Source organism: Drosophila simulans, chromosome 3L (genome assembly GCF_016746395.2).
Source record: "Drosophila simulans strain w501 chromosome 3L, Prin_Dsim_3.1, whole genome shotgun sequence".
NCBI classification, from domain to species: domain Eukaryota; kingdom Metazoa; phylum Arthropoda; class Insecta; order Diptera; family Drosophilidae; genus Drosophila; species Drosophila simulans.
In genome coordinates, this window is record NC_052522.2 from 12,988,357 (window position 1) to 13,005,727 (window position 17,371).

Sequence of the window (17,371 nt, forward strand, 5' to 3'; positions counted from 1 at the left end):
TTAAACAAAATTAAGTAACTTATTACAAATGGTGAAGTGTATTCCTTTAATAGAATCATTTTAAAAATGTTAATAAGTTTGTTCCTTCTAGTTTGTAAATAATATAGATAGACTGTTATCAAAACGATCTTGTTTTGTGGCTAGTACCCTTATTTCGCGATTTTCCAGCTCTTTGGTTCTAGTTCCCATGGTCCTACCTCATTTCATATGCGCTTTGATTGTGCTTTCATTTGTTCCATCGCCTTGCGCCTTTGTTTATTTGCGTTAATAAATTAATTAATTGCCTTGAGGCTAGTCAACAACAGAGGCAGCAGCAGCGGCAGCGAGAAAGAACCAAAATAAATAAGCAAAATATTTGCTTTAATTTACAAGCACGGGGCTGGAAAGAGACAGACGCGCGGCGAGGGAAAGAGAGGCAAGGAGACACCATTCTGGTGGAGGTGCCATACCATCCCATCCTTTGTGGGCCCGTTTTCGTTTCCATTTACAAATTGCATTAGATTAAAGCGCGATAAACGCGGGGCGCGTTCACTTGGCATGATTTCGACTTATTTGCACTTACAAAAAGGCCAAGCAAAGTGGCAAAAGCCCCCGATGCTCGGCCATATTTTCCACGCCATGCACATTTTTATGAAACTGGCAACTGGCGGCCATGTAGAACATGGTTAATTAGCAATTAATGAAGCGATAATGAAGCCAAGATAAACGACAAACCAGTCCGACGAACACGATGATGACGCCCAGTGTTGGCACTCTAATCTCGAAGGCATTAAGAATGTAGTTCAAGAAACTAAAATAAGTGGATAGCAGAAATAGGGTATACATCTTCAGAAGTCTAAACAAAATCATATGTAGGTTTAAAGTCTTCTCCAAACTGACCTTTCCATTAGCTAAGTATCTACCTCCGTTTCTGGCCATCTCTGGATTCTGCAGTGGCCTTGAAAAAGGAAAAGGACAAAAGGATGAGGGAATGAGGAAATGAGAGGACCCACTTCAGCTTGGTCACTTCAGATGGTTATCCTATCACAACAATACTCCGCATAGCAGAACCAGGTCCAGGACTTAATGCGCCCCAATTAAACGTATTTTTATATTTTATTACCACTTCATCATGATGGAAAAATATTCGTTTTATTTTTTCTATTTTATTATTTATTTCTAATTTTAATGTACTAACAATAAGCTATAAGCTAAGCAATAAGCTAATTTTAAATAAATAACGTGCTTATTGAATTCTAATGAAACAGATGAGAAGTGTTTGCAATGCGCTCCATATAAATGTCCTTCTGGTTAATTACCAACCACATTGACCTTGGTCCATCTCTGGATTGGGCGAACCTATGCTTGTTTATTTTTTTCACTTTTTTCCAGCTATCCTCCTTTAAATTAAAATTTTTTGTTGTTTCAGTTGCCAGTGCTTGCCGGTCGTCTCCTACTGTCCGGAATTCTTCCACCAACCGCCTCGCCCAGGACCCATTTTCAAGCGCGCGAAATTGTATCATTTCCTCGGAAAAAAAAAACATCTCTTTTCGGTCCATTTTTTCCTGTGTGTGTTGGTTTTATTTTAAGGCTAATTAGTTTGCCGGTGCCGCTTGGCCTGAAAGTTTCCTGTCACTTGCAGTGGCAAAAGGCGTTGCCAATTAGGTCTCGCTGCTTCTGTGGACAGACAGTTTTGACCTTGGCGCTGTCGATTGGCTCGGGAAGTTTTCGCTTTTTCGCTGTGTGAGCGCGGATTTGGGGCCTCCAAATTAGCTGGAAATTAAAAGCGTGCCGACCCAGGGTTTGGGCCAAGATGTGTGCCAGCTCGCGGCAAATGAAATTCGCATTCAAGTGGGCTTGAATTCTAAAATTCTGAACTGCTATGGTTTCAGATCTTTAAGAACAGACTAAGTTTCTATATTAAACTTGATATTAGCATGAATTCCAATTTTATTGCAATCCGAACTTCCTTGTTGGCATTCCCATATAATCAAAAGCGATGGCATGCAACATTACCAAGTCGACGGAACCACATCGATCAACTACAGCATCTCCACTCCCAAAATTATTCCCCCATCAGCTTTACAATGGCTTTCGATATCTGCTGGTTGCTTCCTCTTCCTTATGACAGCACTAGCCGATCTAATTTTCATGTTGTTTGATAGAAAAGTCTTGTACTGCAGTCGCTACAAGGCAGGAATTTATCACACAGCACACTGCATCTGCACTCCCTCGACATCCGATGTTGCAGTTGCAGATGCCGATGCTGCAGTTGCTGCATTTGCTGCCCTGGCTCCGACACTCTTGCCTGCTCAAATATTATCAAAAACTGTGTATCTCGGGGCTCGGAAGCTTCCTGATTCTGTCGGGGCTTGTTGGATCGACTGGGCATAGCAAACATGCTCACAGTTGTTGCCGCAGGGACGCTTCACTGGCGATCGCAGCAACAGGAAAGCAAAACTTGAATCCTAGGAGAACACGAACTTGCAAATACCCTGCGGATCTTCAGCTGTTCAAATAATTGTTTAAAAAGATACAAATATAAGGAATAAACAAAAATTGCGGTGGTTTTTCAATTTCCTCAATAAAACAAAAACTATGTAACTCTAACAACTGGATTTCTATCTTTTAGATTGAAATATATATTTTTTATAATTGGGAAATCTATAAAATTATAGTTTAAGTCTGCCCTGAGTTGTGAAATCCCTTTTTCATAAAAATAAAATCGCCAAACTAAAGCGAAGCTTTATACCTATGGCTACACCTTACGTATCCAACTAGTTTAAGGTTTGATGTTTAATGGCTCAGTAATGATACCTTATGATTGGGTATTATAACTGCAACATCCACAACTGTTGCTGCTGCTGTTGTTGCTGCGGCGCTGTTCGAGATTAAACAATGATTGCATTTTCATTTGCATTTTAAGTCACGGTGCAAGCAAAGCAAAGCAAGGCATAAGAAGTCAGAGGGGTCGAGATCTCACTTGGCAAGTGTTGTTGTTGCTGCCAATAGCCAACTGGCAACAGCGACTGCAACAGCAGCAGCAACATCAGCAGCAGCAGAAGCGAAATTCACAACAGCAGCAGCTGTTGCGGCGGTGGCTTCCCCATTTCAGCGAACAGGTTTGCTTGGGCCGAAACTAAACACATGCCGCCAAGATTGAAATGCAAATCAGTTAATGTTTCTGGGGCTACTCAGAAATCCTTGGCGTATGGAGAGGATTGAAAATTATATTCGTGTTCCCACTAAATGTGAAAAGTGATTTAACCTAGAGGTTATTTATAACAAAATAATTATTTCCGAAATATAAATAAATTAATGATTATATTTAACTCCTAACTCTACTCTACGACATTTAGGCCATTGATAGATAGGGATGGCTTTATTCGAGACTTGATGAAGGACATATACTGTACCTTCCCTTGTTAGCTGTTATTATCTAATTGGCTAAGCTTGCGACACCAGGCTGTTTTATTTTTCTGGCCTGCAATAATTCAAAGGCAAACAAATACCGAACCTTAATGCCAACGCGGCTCCGGCTCGTAAAAATGAAAATTTGTGCGACAGATTTTTTGCGAGGGACTAATCTTGGACAACAGCTGCTAGGGGTCGTTTGGCCCTCGGCGAGTGTCCTGTGTCCACTCATCTCGATTACGAGGTGTAAATTTACTGACGCACATAAAGCCATTTGGCCGTTCGCCGTCCTCCTTTGTCGGCTCCCCAGTTCTCCTAATCCCTGGCAGCTCAAAATCCAATTCATATATTTACCGCTCGCCGAGGGGAGACATTGAGCATTATGAGCGTTAAGCTATCCTGGCCATTTTACGCTTCGGCTGGGGGTAAAGCTTTATAAATTTTGATGATATGTGTGAGGATTGCTGCTCATTTGTGCCCGGCTTCGTGGCGCAACGTGTTGCCGCTTAATGTGCGGGATTTGCTGGACTTTGCACTGGATGACTGTGGTTGTGGACGTGGAAGGGTCCTCGAGACCAGTTGGTGTCCCAAAAAGAGTTAAACGGTGGCAAAAGTGGAATCGACACAGCTGGACAGTTCGTTTAAATGCGGTTTTAAATTGACTGATGGACTAGACAAAAGACTTTAGCATATGCAAAAATATAAAAATATGAAAATTACCAGAATATTAATCTGATTTAATAAAAGCTATAAAAATGAGGGCAATCAAATAAGAAAGATTGTGCCAAAATATAACACAACTTCCCAATATTTGAAAAATTCTTGAGTAATTCGCTGAACATGACATAATCTCATTTCACTTTCCGTAGATTCCCGAAGCACTACCTTCACTTCTCCACCGGCTTATTGCCCACAAAGCCACCCATTGAGCCACTCGCAGTGTCTTGGCTCCTCGAAAAAGATTGCAACATTAACACTTACTGCACACGTCCTCGACCAAGCACTACCACTGCCACCGTCCCACTCCTCCCCTGGAGGCAACCTTTGGCCCCTGGCATCACACGTTGTGATGTGTGCCAGCTCCAGCTCCTCCATCATCATTATTATCATCATCATCGGCATCATCAACGCCCGGCGTCATCTGCGGCCTTTATCAATTCACCTTCCTTTGGCGAGCCTCCTCTTCTGGCTGTTTACATAACCAAGGCGGCATGCCACTTTAGTGGGCGTGCTGCAAAACGTAAAATAAGAAAATACTATTAATACAAAAAATAAGAAAAGAGTGTAAAATTTGTGTTAAAATTAATGCACGACCGGTAGAGGAGGCTGCGCCTTCCCTACGCTAAGTAAACTGGCCTTTCATCGGGTTTTGGCCATATATTTCCATTCGCCAGCCACCAATGTCGATCATCGAGCCCGAGATGCTGGTGTAGATTTTTCAAACCCATAATTACCGGGCTGTGTGTGCAAATATGTATGAATCTATATATATATTGTTATATGTATGTATAGAAAATTGTTGAGGGCAGGCGTGCGGAGATCTAGCCACGTTTTCTGGCAGATCCGAGCATGATTTAAAGGGCAGACGGCCCAGTCCTGTCTGTTGGCTTTGTTGTTGAAAGTGATTGTACTTTATAGATTGTGAGCCTTTGTTGACTCGAATTCTGCAGCACTGTAGTTGTAGTCTATGCATTTGCCAACGTTGTGCAACGTGTCAGGCATGTTTGCCTTAGAAGCCGCCACTCTGGTGGCTTTTGGCCACGGGATGCAGAAAGTGGCAGATGCCTCGGGAGGTGGTTGAGTCATGCATGGCAGCGAGTGGGAAATTTGGAGGAGGCCAGGTCTTGGGAAGGGCAAAAAATTAGTTTGAAATGCAGGTTGGTACCAGAAGAATTTCAGAAAATAAAAGATTGTATGTAGGAGACTCTACATAAGCATAGAGCACGATTCAAAGCATTCAAAGTTGCTTGGAATTTGCTTTGAAAATGCGAGTTTATTTATTAAAATGTATATTAATAGTCCTACTACGGAACTCCGGCTTCTCCAATCATTTATCCTTCTCAGCGACCTCCGTTAGTCAAATCCCATGATAAATCCATTAGGTCTGGGCTTGGCATAGACCATTTAAACATTTAATATATAATTACGTCATCATTATTAAGTCTCTTCTGGCTCTGGGACGGAAATCCCCCAGTGACTTGGACCATTAACAATGCCACGGAGCTGTCACCTACAGGGCACCAGGATGATCAACATCAACCCTTAAACCAAATGCGCAGTTTCCACCGAATGAAAAGAATACAATTTTCCAAGAAAACGAGCCATTGAAGAGTAAAATAGCCATAGAACAAAGCTCTCGAAAACCTAATGAATTCAAATGAGCTAGCAAAGTTCACGGCCCCAAGGCTTTCACTTACTGCGATTGAGGATATCGTGCCGTATTAATTAGGAGAACCACTTACATCGTTTCTGATGGTCCGCAGTTAAAACAAGGCAGCGCTAAAATCATAACAGCTGTGACGTAACAAATGGCAACAACGGGGGGTTCCAAGGCAGCCCAGAAATCAACCACTTGAAATTCTTTTTTATGCCAGCCAGAATTAAGACATAAAACATTCCCGTGCGGGTTTCCGGCGACCCCGTCAACCCCTAATGAAGCCATCAACTCACGTAACTTGCCACAGTTGCCACCAAAAGTTTCTTCCCTCGCTGTGTGCGAGTGTGTTTTTGACCATATAAGGATAACGAGGAGAGGCTTTTGATGTTGCCTAAGCATTTTGGCAAATATTTGCCCGGAGATCCAATCCATTCAGGGTGGCTCTCAAGGTACAAATTGAAAACTTTAAAGGGCTGCAAAAGACGGAGAAAAATCACAAAAATCAATGCGGGTCACCCCTGTTAAAAAGAAGCAACAGCTATCCCTAAAAAATAAAAGACCAATGCACATTGTGAGTAGAGACCACAACAAATAATGTTAACGAGCCCGCGGTTCGTGCGATTACAATCAGTGACAGAAGGCAAACCCAACCCCGAAAACGATCTAATCTCCCAAAAACCCAGAGAGATTTGCAAGGTCCAGTGTCTGTCCCGTTGGCGGATTTTTTCAGGGTCCACCACCATATGTCCATAAGCAATCAACGAAAACGTACTTGGGCATATGTTGAATAAAGTGCATTGAGGCAAGGGTTTCTAATAAATCGGCGAGGAGGGTAACATGAGCTATTAACAGTTAATTGAGAACATTTATGGCCAGCTAAAAGCCTCTATAAACTGAGTGACAATAGGGGATTTGTGAGATGGCCATTAATGAGCGTTCCAAAACTTGACATTATACACTAAACCAGTTTAAATAAGAAAACTTTCGCTTTTCAACTTAAGACCACATGCATATCACGTTTGATACAGTATTAAATTCGAAATCGAATTTCGAACATTCCGTTTATAAAAAGTACTTTCGCGGCAGATGGTCAACTGGCTCGTTGGTCTAGGGGTATGATTTCCGCTTAGGGTGCGGGAGGTCCCGGGTTCAAATCCCGGACGAGCCCAAGTACAGTAAATATTTTACAAAGTTTTATTTTACATATATTTGGACTACCTTGTTTGATTAAAATCGTTGTGATCATATTTAAGTGTCATTTCTAGCCTGTCAGTTATGTCTTTTAATGTATATGCTGATGTAAATATAAGGGTCACCGCATCGATGTTTAAAGCTATGCATGCACATTTATTAATATTTAAAATAAACTTAATCTTATTGTATTTGTTTGTTTCTGAAACTGATATAAATTAGTGTGGTCTTTCGATTTTCAACTGGCTCGTTGGTCTAGGGGTATGATTTCCGCTTAGGGTGCGGGAGGTCCCGGGTTCAAATCCCGGACGAGCCCAAGGAAATTAATATTTTGCAGCGTAATATATCAGCCTATTAATAGTTTCATAATATATGTATTACGAAGAAAAGTTATAATTTATCAATTAATCAGATCTAAATGAATTTAAATTCATGTAGCAGTGCAATAAATGCAATATATAACGTTTAAAGTTTTGTATATTTTAAATTGCTACAACTTTTTTAAGGCTTACGCCTTTTTCAAAGTCATCAATGCTGCAAAGATATTCGATCCTTTAAATAATAACAATTACTTGGTTCAGACCAAATTGGTTAAAAGGTAAGCCGAGTCGGCTCGATTACAGTTTCATTCGAGAAGGAGAGAACACAATGCAGTAGACGGATTGTCAGACGGGAGCCACAGAAATTGCAGACTGAAGCATTAAATGCATGTGTCTGTGACTCTTTGAGCTCTTAATGGAATACCGACGACCTTTGGAAAAGGGTGCGAGATACACTATAAGTTTTAAATTATTTTAAGTCTTTAGGGAAAGAAATGTTAAATGTTTAAACATATTTTTAAGATTTTCAATACTTCAAAAGTAGCTTTACAGTTCGAAACATTATACAGTAATCCCGTTTGAAGTCAAAAGCCATTAAATTCAGACATATGCAGCTTACCTTTGATCAGTCCTACAGTCAAGTTCGAATTTCGAACATTTCTTTGATAAACAGTAGTTTAGCGGCCAATATTCACCTGGCTCGTTGGTCTAGGGGTATGATTTCCGCTTAGGGTGCGGGAGGTCCCGGGTTCAAATCCCGGACGAGCCCAAGTTATTTACGTTTTTTGTAATTCCAATGACATTTTTGTGTTGAATGAAATCTACCGAATATTTATATTTTGGAGAGTATTTTTCTCAGTGCCCAGACTGGCACTGCCCGGCGAATGAATTTTATGCATTGGAAATTAACACAACAAACTTTTCGGCTTGGCTGACCAAGCAGACACCGGCAGACCAAGAGCTCATGGCTGTCATTACCCGAAATCCATTTGCGCCCCCCGGGGCTCGAGGGGTTTTGGCTGGGCCAGATCTCTTTCGCATTGTAATAATATGGCACTCAGCCCGGCCCCTTCTCGTTCGCCGTCCCATGTATCCGATTGCAGTCCATAACAGCTGGAAGCACGTAAATCTCATTGTTTCGATGCGTTTTGCATGCGTTTGAAGTGTCTGGTTGTCGATTCCGATTTCGATTTCAATGCCGGCGTCTGCCCCAATCCTCTCGCTCCCCCGCCCCTCACCAACCCCATCTCCCTGCCCCAAGAAGCCTGCATTTGAAAGCCTGCCTCCGCATCGGGAGTTACTTTTCGTAAACCATATTGAGATACCCATTGGTAAGAGAAGCGGTCAAGTGCGCGGGTTGATGTTTAGATTTGTTTTTAAATAAATTGTGTAAAAGTAAAAGCCTGCAGCCTCCCCATTTTAGCGTAAGGCGAAAAGAATTGTTAAGTTTGTATTATTTTAATAAAAATGAAAAAATAAAAATATTTAATTGTAAGTTGCTCTAAATTCTCGTTACATTTACTTGGTAAATTTTAGAGTATGTTATTTTTTATTAAGCATTAATTGTTCCAATTAATCGGTATCTTCTTATTCGAATTCGCTTTTAAGTTTAAACTCTTATATGATTTTTTACTGGCAAATATGTACATCACAGCAGTTGGCGAGGGGCTGAATAAAGTCTGTGGTTTCAGCACCCGGCGACAAAGAGGAACAACTCGCTTCACTCCTTAGCCACAGCCAGCGGGCTCTGCAATTGACTTGGACTCGTGGCGCATCAATCGAGTGTGTGTATATTGGGTGTGTGCACTGAGAAAGATTAGGGCTAAATATGATGTAACTATAAGCGAAATAGTAAAATGTGAATCCACAACCAATGCGGATACTCCGTTACCATTGACAGTTTTTTTTTTTTTTAATATTAAATATTGACAGACGTACTTAATTGTGTGTAAATTAAAAAAACAGTAAACATTTAAATAAGTTGACACTTATTATATGCATACACATATTCTCACTTTCACTACAGTGTTTTTTCATGTGCATGAGTTTGTCGAGTGTGGTTTTTTGTTGTTGCTGGGCTGCGGTTTGGGTGATTTTTATGATGAGGCCCCCGGGCAACAGAGGACAAGGCTCGATTCGGTTTTGATTGCCCTGCCGGAAACGGTGCTCAGGTTACGATTTAGCAGCGATTTAGCCGAGCGTGAAATGGCAACTGCAGCACTTAACCACATAGCAACCGGCAACAGTGACACCAGCACAAACACCAGATGCCGCCGAGCTTTTATCACCTTTTTTGGCCGAATGTGTGGATGGCATTTCCATTTCCCATTTTCCATTTCCCCGCACTTGAATATATATTCTTTTTTTGCTTGGTAATGCGAACTTTCCTCTCTCATCATTGCTTATCTAATTGCTGTTCTATAAATAGCCCGCAGCGCATGGCGATAAAGTGTCGCCGAATTGCCAAAGTCAGGATGGCCGAGCGGTCTAAGGCGCCAGACTCAAGAGCGAAAGTCTCTTACCTTTCACAGCAAGGTTCGATTGAGCGTTCTGGTCCTCTCTGAGGGCGTGGGTTCGAATCCCACTTCTGACAAATTATTTTTTTTTTGTGAATAATTAATTCAAAGTCAAATTAATAAAATTCGATTATAATTTTATTTGCATAAATCGTAACATTTTTATACACTTGCTGTATCCACGATTCCCCTCATTCTAAGCTTTAAAAAGTCCTCTTTGCTTTATTGTTTTGGATTACATTATGTCTGGTTCCCTATTTTTTTACTATTACTATCCCCTCTCCTAAATAATGTTATATCCTTGGTCCAATTGCTTTTCGCCTGATTTAATTCAGCTGTCCGTGGATATCCCCACTAAGCCTTAAGTCTGATTCCGCACCTCATAAACCCCAACTTGCGTTCTTTCCCTCTAATTTTCCCTTGCAGCATGTCTGCTGCTAATTAGGTTTTCGTTTTTATATATTTCTTTATGGTTTTTCCAACACGTGTTTGGGCCTCCTTCCTCGTTTTTCATGCCCTTAATTTCCCCTGCCCGCTGACTGCACTTGAATGCACTTGTCAAAGTTCTGAGCCGTCGCCTACGTTGGTTCGATGCATTTTACTTTCGCAGCCACAGACAACATCGAACAAGGGGGGGATCCCAACCGTAAGCCACGCGTGCCACAATAGGCAGGCACCACTGTGCCCCTCCGCACTCACCCCACATTCTGCCTTTGATGGCCAACTGGAAACTCGATTTAAATCCAGTGCATATGCAAAGTGTCACGTAATTTCAATTACACAGCTTCAAAGACAGAGGCACTTGCACTGAGAAAAAAATACAGCAGCAGTTACAATATTTGAAGAATTTTGTAGTTCGAAATAGAATATTCGAATATATAATCTGATTCAACTATAAAAAGCCTAGATGCTAAAGTATAACGAAACTTACATATATCACTACCAAAGTCAATAAACAGCGAATTTAATTTTTTAAAAGTATAGCTTTTTTTTTAAAAATTAAAATATTTTCAAGTGTTCAATCGAGAATGGAAGAGAAAAAAGTGATTTTTCTCATTCTCCCTCTGCGATAACAAGTTTTATAAACTAAGCCAAGCGACAACGGTGCGTGCCACGCCCCCAGTCGCCACAGCGCCCCCCACGAAAGTCCGGAAAGTGGGCGCCCCAACGCGTGTTGCATGTCAATCGCGGAATGCACTTGTTAAGGGGCAGAGCGGAGGAATCAGACGGAGGATATAGAAAGAGTGGGAAGTGACAAAGCCAACGTCTGACAATGGCCGTGCGGCTTAGTGACCCATAATGCGTTTGCCAAGAGACCAATTGAGTTAGCCCACTTCCTCGTACCCGTCGTTCGTTTCCCAGTTTTCTCCTTCTTCTGGCCAAGTGTTCCAGCTCTTGCCTCCTCCGTTCTAACCCTGTAATCTACATCTTCAGCGTCGCCTACGCGTTCCGTCGTTCTCGAGCTCGACTTTTCCTGTTCCACTTATTGGCCTTGGATGTGCGAGTACCCTCTCGATGGGCATTATAACTTTTAAGGCATATTCAAATGAACTTTGAAATAGTTTGTTAGGAATTTTTAAATATTTGCTCAGTTTATTTATCCACTAAGAAACCATAAAAATGGCCGTGAAAGTATTTAAAATATTTTATAAAAACTTGTACAATTTGTCTATTTCTACACCAATCGCCTTGAATAATCTTTTTTAAAAAGGGTATGCCGAACTTGCCGCTTTAAAACTGCACTTACCTTCTGAATTTTTTGTTTGCCACCTGCAGTTGGCTTCTTTCCTTCTATTTTTTTCCTAGCGTGAATAATTGGTTGGCGTTACAAATCCGTTTTAAATGTGACTCGTGTTGCTGTTGTTGCTTGGTTAACTGGGCAGGGAAATTGATTTTGTCTCGTTTGAGCCGTTGCTGCTGCTAAGTCCCTTGACATATGGACTTTCATTGACAACGACCACAGTACAGCAACGGCCATAACCGACATGACCGGCGGCATGTTACCAACAGCCAGCGACCGCAAGCCTTTTGTTCCGCTTCCATCGACCGCCGGACATCGTTGCACGTGTCTAAAAACATCACTGGGCCAAAAACACCTGCCTCGCACCTCAATTTGAAGGCCATGATATAAAGAGGGATGTCGGATGAGAGAGGAGGTGCTGTGTTGGACCCTGTTGCAGTTCGGAGTATTTAGCGGTTTGCACTGCATCATTAATTTTGATGCGCTGCTGTTGCCGATGTTGTTGCACTGGTGTCTGTGCTGCCACTGAAGGGAGTTCCCTTTGGGGTACTTAGGTACACATTTTCAGTGGCTTTTATATATGCAGCACCATAAAAATGTACAAAACTGATACCTACTCATCACTATTTTTGCTTATGTTGCTGCCACTCAACTGAATTTTAGCTATTTAGGTTGATGAACTTTTTGCAAGGTTAAGTGAGGAGAGGTGGGTTGAAAGTGTCAGTCTACAAGGGTCATCTACAGCTTAGTATTTGAGAAACATTTCAATTCAATTATTCGTACTTTACAGTTCACCATCTCCATGCTCAGTATTTTTAATATCGAGTATAACTTTTTCAACATCATTGCTAAATCCAATTATTTGTTATTTATCCAATTAAACTCAGCCCCATCGATTCACCTAAACCCTTAGCTATTTTCCCATCCCCGTGACCAGCCAGCCAAATCGCTGACAATTTCATCAATTTGCCAGACACGACTCTGCCATGCCAGAGCATTCGGTCAGGGAATGAATCAAAGCCAGCCCGCAATCTTGCCACCAGTTCCAATTTTTGCCTTATCACCCGACACAAAAGGCGGTTCTCTAATTAGCCGCTGACTGGCTGACTCCCAGACGTCCCCCGACTGGTCATAGCGGATTCACCGATTCACCAATTCACCGATTCACAGATTCACCCATTCCCCAATCCTCGTCAGACTTTTCAGAGAAGGCGGCGATGGGAAAGGCATGCAATTGGCATGACATTGCCATGTTCCAGCTGGGACAAAGCCCGAAAACCGAATTGAAAACCAAGGAGTGGGACTGCAAGCTAGTGCTGATGGAATAGTTCAGCCATGGCGTTGGGGTCTGAGTTGGAGTCGCCACCGGTGTGGCATGTGGATGCCATGTTGATGCCGGCACGTAATGAGCGCATTACGCACTTCGAGGCAGTCGAGGGGACCAAGCCAGGAGCTGCCTGATAACAAGACAGCCCTTACAACCTGCCTTATTTGCCACCTTTACACGCGGAAAAATAAGTGTGCGAAAGTGCATTGTAAGCAAGTTCGAAAGGAAAACCAGAAACACAAATTGAAGATTAATATCGTTTCTGACAACATAAATTCAATATTCTATGTAAAATAAGTATTATCTGCTTAACATTATTTTATACAATTATTAAAATTTTTAAGATCAAATAACTTTAATAAAACAGTTGCCTTTGAGTAGAGGTTTAATTTCCGAGTGCAGCACTCCGCCGTCCGAATGCCTTGTTATCCTTGCCACGTTATCGCCTTAGCCGAATACCTGGCGCATCTTGAGTGTGCAACATTGTTACAATCAAGTCCAAGTCCCTGTCTATTACCCTCTCTTTTTCGCCTTGTTGCGGCGTCTCGCTGGCGATTGTTGTTGTGCACGCTCCGCTTTTCAGCCTGCGGTGAGGCTAAGGACAATGCCCCACCACAAGGGGCGGGGGCAGGAGGGGGAGCTCCAACTACTGCAGCCGCCCTCGTTCCACTTACGCGTGTGTGTGCTCAAGTAGCGAAAGGCCGCCGGCAAGAAAATCAAGCGGTGCAACATTTGTTTTTCCCATTTGGCGGTAGTACTCTTGAAAAGGGGATTACAATTATTTCTGACAATTTACTTCCGCCTGGTAAATGTTATTTTATTTTGTGGAGATACAAAAATATTTATTTGAAAATCATTTATGATGAGCCATATTAATATTGATATTTGAAATCATTTGAAAGCACTTAAAGGGTATTCCATAATTCCATAGGCCACCTGTTACTTAGTTTCATTTTTCTATTGGATCCCCAGCGGATGGCGAAGACCCCTTTTGCTACTTCAAGTCGGCTAGTTTGGCGCTCTGCCAGGTTTCAGGGCAGGAGGTGGTACACATGTCGGGGGATTTTTTTCGAGTCGGCGGAGGAGGCCAATGTGTTGCACCAGTTTTAAGGCCACGACGCACAGCTGAGCTGCATTTTGCAACATGTTTCGGTGTCCCGAATGCAATGCCATGCCTCAAGCCGCAATTCCCCCACCTGCGTTCCCCTTCACCGATCTGGTTTTTGGATTGCGGTCTCTCGAAATCTTGAAATCCGTCGCTTGCCGCTTGGCGCTTGACTCTTGCAGGTGTGCTTCACACGACTTGTCAGTGTCAGCGCCAATTTTTTCATATGCTCCGCGCTCTATTTCTTCGAGTTTTGTGGCATAGACAAAGCATGGCAGACATTTTTTCTATGTTTGTGAAAATATGTTTGGCTTAAGCATTGATGGAGCTCCGAGGAATTTACGTGGCCGGGATGTAAGGCAACTGGGAAATTATAGTCGTATTTGGAAAGTAATATATTCTAGAGCAAAATGGAGCACAGAAGCAATTTTAAAAATCAAATATATAAAATTTTACTATGAATTTGACTAGATCACTAGTGCTAACTGTCAGGTTTAACTTACTGCTTAGGGCCTTGACCCCTAACCTTTGTTATACAACCCTGCCCTTCTGGGGTCACCGACCCTCGACGAACAAGTGTCGTTGCACACATGACACGAGATCGTTTGGCCCTTCTTCCAACTCGATCTGCATGTGGATAAAGAGTCAGTCGGCCAATTAACTAAACTGCGCCTAATTGAATACTTAATCGAGCTTGAAACTGCAGCTAGGAAAGCAGCACACTCATCAAGTTGAAGGCAGCTGCCTTAATTAGTCGGACTCTCACAGTCAAAAGTCGAAAGTTTCCCGCTCATAAATTTATGTAATTTGACAAAACAAAAACGAGGGAAAAAATCGCACATAATTTCTAATGTGAGATAAAAATCGCAAAATCAAAGGCCGGAGGAGCGTCTTCCTTAAGACCCGAGTCTATTAATTTGAAATGGCCCGAGATAAATTACTAAATGACTGTCGCTTACGTGTGATCCATCCATCAATGCCATCATTAAGCCAAACATTTGACAGAGCGGCAATGGAACGGCCACAGGATGGGAGCCACTGGGTCTAACTTCCTCCCTCATTCCCCGTACCATATCCCCATGCCCGCTAGTATAGTATATCTTTTCCCTTTCGCAATTCCCCAGCTTGAACTGCAAACTTCCAGAGTTCCCAATCTCAATCCCAGCCCCGGACAACAGCTCACTTCTGGTTTGGCTTAGCCGTGGACCGGAGACCCCACAGTCGGTCTTTCAGCGGTTGTCGGGATCTCAGAATCGGAGGCGACGTCTTCGTCTACGCCGCTGTCATTCGAAGCTAACTCTGGGATGTCTTTGGGTCCGGACCTCTTGGGGTTCGCTTTTTGCGGGCATGGTACCCTGGAATAGAATAAAATGGACGAGCCTTAGTTTGAAACATTCTTACATTAGTTTGCCATAACACATCTTGTGAATAAAATCTATCATGCAGTATTAGAACCATTAACTTGTAATTCCTTATAACGCATTGATAGTTTGGTTAATATTAAAGCCCGCTTTTTAAGATCTCCCAGCATTTACTAGGTATCTGTTTGGCGACCCCTAGCCCTTTAAGAAAAAAAGGCCTAGGGTGCTGTCAATAGGATTCCCTCGTAAAAGCGAACCGCTGGCACTCAGGCGTGTCCAGGTATTTGTTGTTGATCATGTTGATAAGTGGCCGCCACATATTTTCCAACTGCACTTGTAATAATTTGTTTGCCATTCCGCCGCTCTGCATCGCTGTAATCAATGCCGCCAAAAGTGGGTGGGGAGGTGGGAAGCCGGGAAAATCAGGGGACAGACACGAGAAGTGGCATTCCTCCAGACGAAAATCTGCCTCTGTGGGAGCCGTTTTTTTTCCTCTTCTTATTTTTTTATTTATTTTTTTTTTTGCTGCTGCTGCTTCCCTTCCAGGAACCAAAAGTATTTGGCGTGCGGGTTTATCTTTTTGATTTCGTTTCGTTACTTCTGGTATTTTAATGAGTTTTAGCTTTAAGATAAAACAGAAAAAAGCCAGCGAGAAGACCTTTCCTCTCACATCAAAAGTTTATGAAACGGTTGCCATTAGCAGCGTTTCCCATCCGAGCTTTGATGTGAACCCAGCTGAACGCACGTGTGCCCCGAGATTGCCAATATCCGTCGATATTTCCAGTTCTCGATGCCAGTGTAGACAATGGTGTAGATATGTTAATGAAGCATGTTCCAAGCGAAACTATAAACCCAAGGAGAGCCCAAAGACTAGTGAACGGCTGGTTGGCTCCGTCATAAATTAAATTATGCTGTACTGAGACAAGAAAAGTGATAGCTAGTTATGTAAAGTCGGTAGGAAAGGGAATAGATAAGGGATATAAAGGATTTCTTGGAAGGGGGGCATTGAGATAGTGTCATGTGGCAGCCTTAAGGAGACCATTAATTTAAAGAACTTTTTGATAGAAATATTTATATTTTATTTAATGTGTTGCTTAACTCTTAGCTTTTGGCTTATAAAATATAAATAAATAATAAATATTTAATAAATATAAAAAAGGCTTTAAGCAATCTAAAATATATCTTTAAGTTCCTGCTTTTAGTCTTCATTTTTGTACTACACATACATATAATCAAAACCTTTCCTTTTTGGCATTTAAGTTATTTGGAGGCTTTCGAGCGGCTGGCTCCTTTGAAATTTGCAATTTTCATTGAACCGCATTAAAATTCGCCATACCCTCCCATTGGGCGACTGACCCACCCAGAAAAGTGCAGTGCAACATGCAGTCCAACTTTCGCCGGGTTTAGATCGGGGGACATTCAACATCCAACATTCAACATCCGACATTCACCCAGGGAAAGGGCGGCTTTGATTGCAATTATTTTGTGTGCTCTTGGTCTTTCACTTTCCCAAAGACAAAAAGCCGAAAGCATAAAAAAAGAACTTCGCATAATTTAGTCGCTTTGCCATTTAAATGGAGCACAAGTGTAACTAATCTCCAAGCGACATCCAGTAGATACTTTTTTGGGCTCTTTTTTGCGGTGCCTTTCACAAACGAAAAACCGAAAAAGAAACCTGAATGGAGTACGTGGCCAAAAAGACTCCAGTCAGCCGAGGTTTTTTTTTTTTTTGCCTCCTTTTCTAGGTTAGCCACATGAAGTGGCAGAGGGGAGGGTGGTGGAGGGGAAAGGAAGGCACCTGCGGCCAACAACCAGGCCAACAGAAATATGCCAAAAGCGTTGACATTTCGTGCGGTTCCATTGCAATTAGAAGCACTTGAAGCCAGCCCAGTGAACTTCGATCTGAAACTGAGACTGCACTGGAAAAAAATCGTATATATAAGTTGCATATATTAATAACATAGCTTATGCTATTTTTAGTTCATGAGCCCATTTCAACATACATAAAGTGCATTAAAGTGTACTTTTATCGAACAAATG

The 17,371-nt window shown here is 42.1% G+C and overlaps 4 non-coding genes across 4 annotated transcripts; all 4 read left to right on the plus strand.

Annotated features, from left to right (window-relative positions):
- The first annotated feature begins 6,866 nt into the window (after window positions 1-6,866).
- Trnap-agg lies at window positions 6,867-6,938 on the plus strand. Its single transcript has one exon. It is a non-coding gene; the product is annotated as a tRNA-Pro (tRNA).
- A 267-nt stretch (window positions 6,939-7,205) lies between these two features.
- On the plus strand, window positions 7,206-7,277 carry Trnap-agg. Its single transcript has one exon. It is a non-coding gene; the product is annotated as a tRNA-Pro (tRNA).
- Window positions 7,278-7,978: 701 nt separating this feature from the next.
- On the plus strand, window positions 7,979-8,050 carry Trnap-agg. The gene has a single exon. It is a non-coding gene; the product is annotated as a tRNA-Pro (tRNA).
- A 1,699-nt stretch (window positions 8,051-9,749) lies between these two features.
- Window positions 9,750-9,874, plus strand: Trnal-caa. Its single transcript has 2 exons — window positions 9,750-9,787; window positions 9,830-9,874. It is a non-coding gene; the product is annotated as a tRNA-Leu (tRNA).
- The last annotated feature ends 7,497 nt before the right edge of the window (window positions 9,875-17,371 follow it).